Here is a 12,181-nt window from a genome sequence, read left to right as displayed (position 1 = left end):
GATTTCTCCAAAGTACTCCAGTTCCTTTCCATATTAGTCAGGTTTTCATCACTGTGACAAAGTACCCAAGAAATCAACTTAGAAGAGGAAAGATTTGGTTTGTTCATGGTTTCAGAAGTTTTGGTCCATAGTCAGTTGGCTCCTTTGCTTTGGGCCTGAGATGGGGCAGGACATCATGGCGCAAGGCTGTGGTGGAGCAAAGTTGCTCAATTATTGACAGCCAGCAAGCACAGACAGGAAGGGGCTGGGAATATAAGAGTCCTCAAGACAAACCCCAGGGACCTACTCCCTCCAGCTAGGTTCCACCTCTACAGCTTCTGTCACCACCAAAGCCCACTCAGATGATGAATGCACAGGTGGATTTGTCCATGATGACTTTTGACTCCCTCATGATCCTATCACCTCCAGAGCCCATCTCTGCACCTTGTTGCATGGGAGACAAGCCTTCAGCCCATGGGCCTTGGGGACATTTCAGATGTTCATCATACCACTCTCCCATAACCTTGAATAGTCACGTATCAGCCCAGAGGTGGGCAGAAGCAAGGCAGGTATGAGAAGATGAGGTGCCATGCATCCAGAGAGCCCTGGGATTGAATCCTGACCCTACAGATAGTGAACTCTCGGCCTCAGCACCTAGGAACAATTAGGAACCCAATTTCTCAAGCACAGAGTGGAATAAGCATTCCTGAATTTGATGGGTAAAGAAACTGCATGCAAATGTTCATCATCCCACAAATGGTTGTTTTCACAGAACTGTGGAGCCCAGCAATATAGCCGGAAGTTGTGCTCCGCATAGGAGTGCTCAGGGAACTTTCTCATGCTGCATCAGGTCCTGAAAGCTGAGCATTGGGCCCTTTGTCTCTCTGAGTCTTGGTATGGTCCATAAATGTGAGATTTCCAGGAGGTCTTCATTTCTTCTCTATCTGTGGCTTTTTGCTCGGCCACTCAGCAACTGTCACACTGCCATGGTCCTTGCAAGCAGTCAGCTTCCTCAGGAAGCCCCAAGCACAGGGATTTGGACAACCCAGGCCACAGTTGGGCTTTGCCATTTCAGACAAGGCCCTTCCCTTTTGTGCCTCAATTTCTTCCTATGTCAGTTGACAGTGTTGGGCACGATGATCTCATAATTATGTTCCATTAGTAATAATTTGGATTAGTGGAATAATTATCATGATTGTGGTTAATCATTTTGAAAAGCCAAAGAAAGGAACTCTGTACACTGATTTGCTTCATTAAGGTGACCAAGACGTCTCGTCTCATTTTAGGGGCATGACCCAGAAAAAAGGAATGAGTTTGCCTGCTCTGCCTCGAGTCAGCTAGGGAGGAGAGTGGAAGAGCCATTGGGATTTGTTTCTTTGTCCCCAGTCTTTCTCTGAGCTGATGTTTCCATTTCTGTTCTGGGTAGAGAGTTTGGTCTTTGACATGAGCTTGCTGCTCCAGAGACTTCCCAGGAGGGAGTTGGGGTGGATTGTTCTTTTTCTCTGCTCCAGTCTGTGAAAAATGTTTTGGTGTGAGCAGAGGCCTCGGTGTCTCTGAGGTCGCATTTTCTCATCATCTCTCTATTGCCTATAGCAACGGTAATTATTCCTAATTCTGATCTCTGAGAGCAGCTCCTTCCTCTTGGCATTGACTGCCAAATACTTCCATTTCATGAACAGGTGAACAAATGACCCCAGGAAGACTGAAGGAAAAAGCCAAACACCAGACAAGGAGACCTGAACTTTGTCCTAGAGCCTGGGACCTGTTTGTATTGTGTCTAGTCTGTACCTCCTCCCAGGTGGGCAGCACGGTGGAATTTTCTCTCCATTGACCTAAATACTCTCATGCCTGTGCTCCTGAGCATAGATGGAGCATGAAACTGACCCTCTTACTCCAGGACAGACATTTTTAATCTAAATAGTATGCCTCAGAATCATCTAGAGAGTTTTATCAAAATATATTCTGGACTGCTGTGTCAGAGATTATAACATAGAAGGTGACCTTGATAAAATTTTAAAAATATCTAATGTAACTTACCATGAAAATTTTCTTAAAGAAGGTGAACAATTCAGGTGTGCTATAGAAATCCCAGTCCAGGGGGCCGAGGGCAACTTCTGTCAGGCCTCATCTCCAGCTCTCCCAGGGGCCAGTTATCACTAGCACCCCTATATCAGTGTGCCTGGCTCCAAGGCACCAGCCCCTTGGCTCGACTGTGCTGATTCTCCCTAGGATAGTTACGTGGGCTGTGGCCACAACATTTCTAGATGAATCATCATGGGTTCTAGGAACCGTTTCACGGTAATCTTTCTGGATAAAATTCTTGAGATTTTCTAGAGAAGCTTTCCATAAGATAGAAGACTATAGCCGGACAAACAGATTGTCACCATGGGGCTGGGGGAGCAGGAGAACGACATGGAAGGGCCAGGCTGTGTGGCAGAGTACAGGTGGAGAGGGAGAATGAGAGGGGTCCCAGGAGTTCAGGGGGTGCTATACAGATTTATAGCACTGATGGTCTCCAAAGAGTCCTACCAGGGAGTCTTCCTTGATGTCTAGCTACAAATAACTGTCCTCTAAGCTGAATCCCAAGTACACTTTACCTGTCTTCTCCAGGGGCACTCAACAGTTCCAACCAGGATGTGATCTTCTGTGCTCCCGAGACTTTTCCTTCGATAGATAGTTGACCCGTTTAAGTGGGACACTGCAGGTTAGGAGGATGGGGAAGGACATTCACAGCTCGGGAATCATAGAGCCAGATTTAAGGATAGTCTCCACTCTATCGTGTGGTACTGAAAAACCGGAGTTTTGAGATTAAATTCCCTCCTTCTGCTGGCAAGTTGGGTCTGCACAGGCCACAGGCCTCTGGAGCTCAGAAGTGCTGCAACTCTTGAGGAAGGGGGGACCATGCCCTCCAGTGTTCTGCAGACCCCAGCAGCTCACCTCAATTTCTTTCTTCGGGGATCTCCTCTTGTGAATTGAAGGATGAAATCCACAGACCAGGATGAGTGAGTGTAAGAGGAGGATTTATTGAAGAGTAGAGACAAGAACAGAACTGCCACGGGCAAGAAGGCATCCGACTGCTGGTTTTCCCTGGAAGAGAGGGCTCGTCTAGGGGTATATGTACCTCTGGGGTCACTGTGATTGGTCCAAACTTATGCTAATCAGGGTTTGGAAGAAGTACCAATGCTATTGGTTCAAGCTTATGCTAATTAGGGTTTGAAATGTTCCCATGCTCTTGGTCAATTCATGAGGGTGACTCTGAAGCCCTGGGCCTGGGGTGAGGCAGAACATCCAGGCAGAGGGGCATGACGGGGAAAAGCAGCTCAGGACGGACAGCTCCATTCACCAAAGGCAAAACACATCCCAAAGTCACGCTCCCGGTGACCTACCGCCTCAGTCACAACTCACCTGCCTACAATTACCACCTAGTTAATCCATATCAAAGATTAACACCCTGATTAATTATAGCTCTCCTAATCTCTTTGTCTCATCTCTGAACATTCTTGTGTTGTTTGACACATAAGCTTTTGGGAGACACCTTATATCTAAACCATAAGATCAACAATATCACATTCAGCAATTATTAAAACACAGTATGGAGATAAGGCCAGCAAAGACCCTATTCCACCATGAGTCCTCAGAATTCAGCTATTATTATTTTTAAAAAGAATTAGTGCTAGATTCCTTTCTAGACATACTCCTTGGAAACATCCTGAGACTGCAGGTGTTGGGTCATCCTCCCAGGCAGCTGTCTTCTGTGCAGTGACACAGGGACCCACATTACTTCCTCCTAATGGCCACACTAGCCCAGCTTCCAGAGAGTGATTTAAAAGAGAGTGAGGCAGGCACTTCCCATGTACATCCCACTGGACTCAGGCAAATGACCTCACTTGATACATGGGATGCTGGGAAATGTAGCCTCTGTCTGGGTTCAGGAAATGCTGGGGGTGCCCCTTGCCTGGAACACCATCCTGTAGGACAGTCCACTCATTATCACTGTAACATGGCTCCTGAGGCCATGTGCCTACTGTGGGTGTGGTTTGAGTGCTACCAGATTGGTAAGCTGGTGTGGCATTTGTAGGGACAGCTAGATCACCTACACCACATACTCCATGTCCTGGGCCAATCATTTCATCTCTTAAATCCTTATTTTTGACTGTTGATTCTGAGAGAATCTGATAAAAATTATCAATGAATCTCCTCACAGTGCATGCAGTTAGGGGTGTTGGTTGTACATGGCCTCTTCTAGCCATCTGAACTTGGGAAAATGACTTAACTCACCTGAACCTCAGGTTCCCCATCTGTGAAATGGGGGTGACACAGACACCTGCCTTATAGGTTGTCGAGAGGACTCCTTGGGCACACAGTGCATGTAGCAGCTGGAGCTGGCTTGCCCTGCACCAGCCGGCTGCTCTCTTCCCATGTTGCGCTTGTGACTTGAGGCAGGGGCTACGTGGGAATTCCAGGGGTTGGGGTGTGTGATATTCCTGGATTTGGAACTAGATAAAGGCTTCTGAGGCAGCAGGCCCTGGTGGGTGGTAGGGGCCAGGGCTTGTGATGACTGGTGAAGACCAGGTGGGCAAGGAGCAGGCTGGTTACACACACAGGCATCTCCACCCAAGCACTGCCCTCTATTCAGGGGTTTTACCCTACAGTCCTGAATGGGCTTCAGAGGACCTTCGAAAACCTTTGATAAAGTTTCTGAATTTGTAATGAGATTATTCAGTGACTTTTATCAGATTATTCCAAAATCAAACAACCAGAAATGAGTGAATGGATGAATAAATAAAAATTTTCTAAAACACTGTCCCTACATGTCCGTCAAAGCCACTGGTTAGTGCTGGAGCATCCATCAGGGCTCAGACAGTTGGTCTCAGCTGAGGAGCAGGGGGTGGACGGTCCCAAGCAGGTGCACTGATTCCTCAAGTGAACGTTGGTGACTCCTCTGTGCAGCCAGGGATGGGGTGAGGCACTGAAGGGGACACACGGATTCCTTTTGCCACGGAGTCTGCATTTGTGCTGTGGAGACAATGAATAGATTTGTAGCCACATTCAAAAATAATGTCAAGGGTTGGCAATGACTCTCCCTGGGGGGCATATGGCAAGTCACCTTACATCCTGGAGTCTCCAGATCCTCCTCTGTGAGATGGGCACGGCTGTACTTCCTCGTCAGTCTCTAGACTATTGCAGAAGGCAGACAAAAGCAACGCCTAAAGAGGGTACTCTGGGCACCTGTGGCCACCAGGCACATTAGGGGACCTTCTGTGGAAATCCACATACTCTTCACAGCAGCCTCGTCAGCTGAGGGTCAGTGCCTTATTCTATAGATGAAGAAGTCCAGGTGCAGAAAGTCTGAGGCACTTGTCCAGGGTCAACAGCTGGTGAGTTAGCTGCAGGTCCAGCTGAGTTTGTGAGGACTCCAAGAGTCTTTTCCCCCAAGGCGTCATCAGCCGCTCTGAGGATAGAGCTGGAAGCGGAGGAGACAAGGGAAGCCTGAGGCTCAAGTTCAAGTGCTCACTCATCTCTTCTCAGTCTTGAAACCCAGAACGTGGCACATTAATGGCTCCGAACTTCTCTTCCCCGTGGAAAGCAGGGGTGATGGCATGGGTCTATCAGGGTGTCCAGATTTTGAATTATAATGTGGTTGGCAGTTTCTGACCAGGCTCCCAAAGGCTCCCACCTCCAGCGTTGGGGACCTCGTGAAGTTCCCTCCCCATGGGTTGAGCCAGACCTACCAACTCCCACTAGTGAAAGAACATGGGGAAGCTAGTGGGGGTCCTGTGATTAGGCTCAAGGTCATGATTGCCATCTTATAGTCATTTCTTTCTAGGCTTTCAACCATGTTTCTGGTGACATTCATCCGGGAGAAAGAGCAGACTCAACAGCCAGGGACCCCTGAGGTCTCGGAGCAGCAGGACCCCTCAGGAACTGACTCTTTCTGACCCTCATGCAAGCCACGTGGAAGAGGAGGCTTCCCAGGCCAATGTGACATGGCTGTGGCTTCTGCTCACACCTTTATGGCCACCCTGTGAGACACCCTAGCCTTGACATGGGCCTCTGAAGACACACTAAAGCAGAGACCCAGCAAAACCAGGCTCCGATTCTTGACCCACAGAAACTGTAAGACGATCAGTGTGTGTTGCTTTCCTTCTCTGAGCTTCCGTCCCAATGTTACACAGCAATCAATAACTAATACAGGCAATAGGTGCTCATTACCATTCTGTGAAATACCTCCAGTGGGACCTGGGAGAGCACCCTAAAATGAAACTCATTAATATTTCTGCACCCAAACCAATGCTTACTCCCCTTCTGTGGGATAAATGAAGATTATAAATAACATCACAGTTGTTCAGTTCAGATTTTGCTGCCACATGAGTTTGTGCCAAATTTATGAATGAACATCTGGCTTTCAGAGCTTTCTGGATTTCAGATAAATGGCTCTGGACTTCTTGCACATCCCCCAAGGATGTCACTAGGATCAAATGAGAATGTGCGGGGGAGCTCAGGCAGCAAGCTACAGCTCCCCGGCCAGCTGCTCCTGCTAGGACAGGTCATGAACTATTGGTACAGCCCGTCAAGGGTCCTCAAGCTCCAGAACGGACCTCACTGGGCAGAAGAAACCAAGAGTGTAGAGGCCCTCACAGCCCAAGCAGGGCCGGTGCCCCCACCACGCTGCTGCTGAAAGCAGCTCGTGTAGAGGGAACATTTGCTCAGCACCTGTCAGAGAGCCTTGTTCTGACCTAAAAGGCAGAAATGATCCACCAGGACCAGGACCCAGGCCAATCCTCTGTGAGCCTCTCCCTGTTCCATGGCCCGATTTCCAAGAACAAAATTCCATCCTTTCAGAATGCCATCAGGAAACAAATTAGGAACTTAGGAGGCCGGAGAGTGTGCCAGGAGCCTGGGCCACACGGAGGGTGCCCTGGCCCTGGAGCCCAGAGGCCATGTCCACCGCCCTGCCCAGCCTCCTGAGGATGAGGCCCTGTGAGGGGAGTCCAAGAGACCCCTGCCCCTCCCAGGCTGAGTCGTAGTGGGCCACGTGGCATTTCTAGTTGGGCAGAGACGTTAGAACTCTTGAAGCTGGGACCACAGGGGACCCCGGCTGGGTCCCGGTGTGATCAGGGACTCACAGACTTAGAGAGACCATCCCACCTTGAGTTCACCTAAGGTATATACCTGCTGCTGGCTTTAGGGTTTAAGAGTTGGGAAGAGGGGAGGTCATCTTGAATTTGTTTCTTTACTCCTTTCTGGGAATCTGCTGAGTATTTTTTTTAAAATTTTTATTTTATTTTAACCAAAATTAGATCTTGTTTTTATCTTTTATCTTCGATGTATCAGTGACTCTAGAAGAGCTTCACATCCTTTGTTCACACCCTTATGGACTGACAGAGGAAGAGGCTCCAGGTTCTCCTAAAGTCACCCCCAAAATTCACACCCACCAAGACCCGATCGGGTTTTTCAACCCAGAGCAGTGCCGAAGAATCCCTAGGATTGGTTTTGGCAGTGGCTTAACTGCAATCCTGTGACATCGCTGCAGGCGATTTTCTTTGATTTAATTAGATGAACTGTGTTTTTTTTTTTTTTTTGCAAAAAGATTTTATTATGTAGAAATAAAATATGTATAAATTTCATTTTTAATCTTGTCACTATAGTGTGGGAAGAACTGAGCTCATTCTTTTAATTTACCCTCTTTGTTTAAGAAAAATTAAATTAATCATATCACAAGTGTTTATGAGTAATTGATTGGAGTCGTTGTACTCCAGTCAGAGCGAAGAGTGGAGACTGCCCAGCTGGTCCTCAGCCTCGGACCCCAATAGGAGCGTCTCTCACCGTGGAAGTGTGTGCCATCAACAGCATGGCCCTCTGCAGGAGAAAGCCCGGCTCCGCCACCATAGGACTTCCTGTCCTCACAGGGTGGATTAGGAAATTTGGGCTGGAAGAGACCTCCTCCACCAAAGCAGGCAAGAGTGCGGGCAAGGGACAAAACTGGCCTTCAAGGCAGTTCAAAAATGAGCCTCCCCAATGAGTCTTTCCATAGCATCCGGGAAGGGGAGAGATGGGACATATGCTTCCTGTGGTCCCAAATTCTTGAACACCAAACCAAGTCAGGGGCTTCATGGAGAGAGAGGTGAGGGTGCAAGCAAGATGGGTTTCAGAGAAGGCATCGGATGGACCTAATGGGACACCTCTCACAGGTGGTGACAAGCCATGTCAGCCACTCAGCCACCCATGATGTCTTTCAGTGAAACAGCCCGTCATGTGTCCAGGGAGGTGGGGGCTGCTTCTCCTTCCAGGTAGGCTGGAGTGGTAGCAGAGCCAAAGCCCCTCTCAGTGGCACCTGCCAGATGCCTGGCAACAGGACGTCACCCAGGTCACCCGGAGCTAGTTTCTGAGGACCATCAGGCAGTGCCCAGAAGGCACCCGGTGTTCACCTGGCTTCTTGGGCCGGGCTTCCTCTGAGATGTGGGGACCAGGACCAGCAGGTGCTCTAGGCTGACAGATTGGCTTTGGGAAGGTTCTGGGTGCAGTGTGCAGCCTCCGCCTGGGCAGTGGCTCCTTCCCAGGGGCACTTTTTGTGAACGCCTTCCCTTTGTCAATGATCATGGATGTGTGGCTTCCTCTCGCCGGTGGGCAAACACTGCACACACATATAGGTGGTACTGGAAGGACCGACTGTCCTTGAAGGGGGGAGGAGAGGGAGCTTGTCCTGCAAGGGTCGCGCTGTCCCCACCGACCTGGTCAGTCTACGACACATAACCTGATCTTGTCTGTGGGTGATGGAGAATTCTCATTGGTACCTGCTCCTGGAAACCTGGGTATTTAAGCCCCTTTACAGATGCACACAATGGGTCCAGGGATATCAGTGACTGTCCAGTATAACGAGATCCATGCATACTGGGTTCCACAGGCTACTAGCATCTCTGCCTCATTCTGTCACTCATGCCAACTGCCTTGAGTTTCCCTGGAGCCAGCGGGGTGGTTAGGACACCCACTGGCATACAGAGAACTGTGGGTCTGTACCCTGCTTGCACAGTTTCCCCAACCCCCTGGCTCCTCTGAAGGCCTCCCCCGTGGAGGCCACAACACTTGGTTATTTCCCTAGAACTCTTCCCGCACATAGCATTTATCTCTTTAGGACATGGTCGGGTGGTCACACACATGATATTTCCCACTTAATGTGTGTTCATTTCCCACCCTCTGGAAAAAAATGTTCTTACGGGATTTTGCTGTATTTGGCTAAATATTGGGTTTATTAAAATGTATCATGTTTCCCTGACAGTCTGATGCTTACTGAGCCACAGGGGCATATTTAGTCTCATTGCAACTTGCGTTATTTTTCTAATAGACTGGAAGGTACTTTCCCATGTGTTAGCAGCATTGGGCTGCCCTGGGGTAAAGCCCTTACTTGATGTCATGGAGATACACGGTCACCCTACCTCTTGCCCTCTTCTTTTGGACTTGGATGGTGGAAAAAGCAAACTTCAGATCAGTATTTTTTTAAAAAAAACTTTACTTGTAATCAAACTGTATCTCAGTTTTTCCATCAGATTCCCAAGTGCCAACCCAAAGCATCTTTAAGTGCCACATTTTATGGGTGTCCATGGGGTTTGCAGTTAGCCATGCCATTGATAGAAATTTGACTGAAGGATCTTCTCTGGACCTGAAACCCAACACACAGAGGCAAGAATGGCACAGATGGTGTAGTCTGCGTTTCTTCTTCCTGCTCTCTGGAATGTTAAGGAGGGAACCGGAGTGGTTGTTGTTATGGCCTGGATGTGAGGTCACGTGTAGACAGTGCAAGAAGGTTCAGAGGAGAAATGATGGGGTTGTGAGAGTCTTAACCCAATCAGTGAATGAATCCTCTGATAGGGATTAACTGAGTGGTAGCTGAAGTGGTGGGGTGTGGCTGGAGGAGGTGGGCATGGGGATGTGGCTTTGGGGGATATATCTGTATCTGCAGAATGGGGTCTTTCTCTCTGCTTCCTGATGACCATGTGAGCCACTTCCCTCTGCCACACTCTTCTGCCATGATGTTCTGCCTCACCTGGAGCCTCAAGGAATGGGGCCGGCCTTCTATGGACTGAGACCCCTGAAACTCTGAGCCCTTAAATATACTTTTCCTCCTCTACAATTGTTCTGGTTGGGTCTTTTAGTCATAGGAGTGAAAAAGCTGGCTAAAACATTTGGCTTGTGTTTACCACCAGGGATGCTCTGCTCAGCCAGGGAGCAGTGGTAGAGGGAGAGAGGCTGCCCTGTCCAAAGTCCCTCCTGGCAGTGAAGACCCCAGAGGGGCAGCTGTAGAGGGCAGAGGAATACAGGGCAGTAGCCAGAGCACAGGAAGCCCAGCTGGGTCTGCTGCAGCCCAGTTCCCTCCACTCACAAATGGCGCTGGCCTGCACGTCCAAGGGGTGGATCCACATGGGGTGGAGCTCTCGCCTACTGGAGGGTTTGGTCCTGGCTTCTCTCCTATGAACAGCTCACGTCCTGAAACTGGTCCTGAACCTATAAGGTGGGAATCAACATTCTTACCTCACTAGGTTGGGATAAGAATTAAACGACTGAATTGACTCAATTAAACGTCTGAACTCAAATCTCAGCTCTAAGGCCAGGCTCCCTTGCACACAGTCCAGGAAAACTTTTGGAACATAGGTGGGTCTTGACTGAACCACTGTCACTTGCCGCCACCTCTGGGATCCCCTGCTCAGGGCCCAGTGAAGGCTCCCCGTTGTCCAGATAGGTGTGGTGAGAATCCTGATAGTCCAGCACTGAGACTCCTGCATCCTCCTCCTGGGGTTGATTCTGAGGGTCTGGGAAATGCAGGCTCTGCATGTCCCATGGCCTTTAAAGTGTAAAAGGCCTCAGACCCTCTCCATGAAACGTGCTTCTGGAATGAAATGCTCTTCCGTGGTCTGACACTAGCCCTGGGGTGGATTTCACAGCACGGTGATTACCTGTAGTGGTAGAGAGTTTTATGCTTTGTTTTCCAATTAAACTGGCTTCATCACTGTTAGATTAAATTGAAACCATCCTGTTTACACAGTACCCCAGGGATTTACAGGATGGCAGCAGTTTGGGTGGTCTAGCCTGGGAATGTTGCTAGCACTTTCAATGTGGTTTCTTTGAGTCCAAGACAAACTGAACTATGGGTTCCCAATCTACTACATCAACGAGGTCAGAAACACAGCCCCTTTGCCTCTGACCCCAGAGATGGGCACCCCGTTCTCTCTCCTCTCTCTCCTCGCTGGTAGCAGAGATGAACAGTTCTCCAGTCCCACTGCTCCATAGGGCACAGCCCTGGAGAATGAGAAGAAGATAAGTAGGAGAAGAATGGATCTTCACGCTCCACTTGTCTCTACTCCTAAGTTAGAAGATGAGCCTGTTTCTATTAATGATTCCCTCCACTTTCTGGGGGGAGGCAAGAGTGGAGGGGCCATTTGGTTATTGGCTACTTCCAAGACTGGCTACAAGCCTTATGCATTATATTTAAGCCTCAAAATATCTAGGTGGTAGGCACTTATGCCCTCTTTTTCAGCAGAGAAAATGGAGACTGAGATAAAAGAGCTCTCTCCAACCTCTCCCATCTGTAAGTGGAGTTTGGCATTGAACCCTGGCACATCCTGAAAGCTGAACTCATTGCTCTAACCTAGGAGGTAAGGCCCAGTGAGTGGGGAATCATAGTCTCCGGCCATGGAATGGTGATCTCTGTTTAATAATAAGATATAGAGATTAGCTAGTAAAAAGGAACGATGAATGTGATTGTTGTGTTTTCTTCTTGAAATGGAATGCCTTTGATCGAATGTGAAATCAGGTTAAACAACACTGTGCTCTGTCTGAAATGTCTGTGGGCAGTGAAAAGGCTATGAGTCAAAAGCTTAGTGATGACCGTATCCTGGCGTGTGGTTATGAGTGTTTTTCACCTTTTCTTGACTGCTAATTTATCGTAGTTTGCAATGAACATGTATTCTTTTGGGAGGAAAAAACACCATTATTTAGAAAAATATGAACATCATCAATAAGAAATTAATAGAATAATTATTCTGGGCAAAAATCAAATCCTCAAAAAAAGATTTGGAATGTGGTTCAGTGATAGAGGGCTTGCTTCCCATGCAAAGACCCTGGATTCATTCCCCTGTACTGCAATTAAAAAAAAATTAAATTTCCACAAAACAATCAACACCTCCATCTCCAAAGTTAGTGCTGGTAA

The 12,181-nt window shown here is 48.4% G+C and overlaps 1 pseudogene; it reads right to left on the bottom strand.

Moving 5' to 3' along the window:
- Window positions 1–12,181, bottom strand: part of LOC124080373 (GTP-binding protein Rheb-like) — an 84,249-nt pseudogene that overhangs the window by 70,992 nt on the left and 1,076 nt on the right.

This window comes from Marmota monax, unplaced genomic scaffold (assembly GCF_021218885.2).
Source record: "Marmota monax isolate L192 unplaced genomic scaffold, Marmota_monax_Labrador192_F-V1.1 WCK01_AAM20220418_F8-fsc00183, whole genome shotgun sequence".
In the NCBI taxonomy this organism is placed as follows: domain Eukaryota; kingdom Metazoa; phylum Chordata; class Mammalia; order Rodentia; family Sciuridae; genus Marmota; species Marmota monax.
This window is presented reverse-complemented; position numbering and strand designations above follow the sequence as displayed.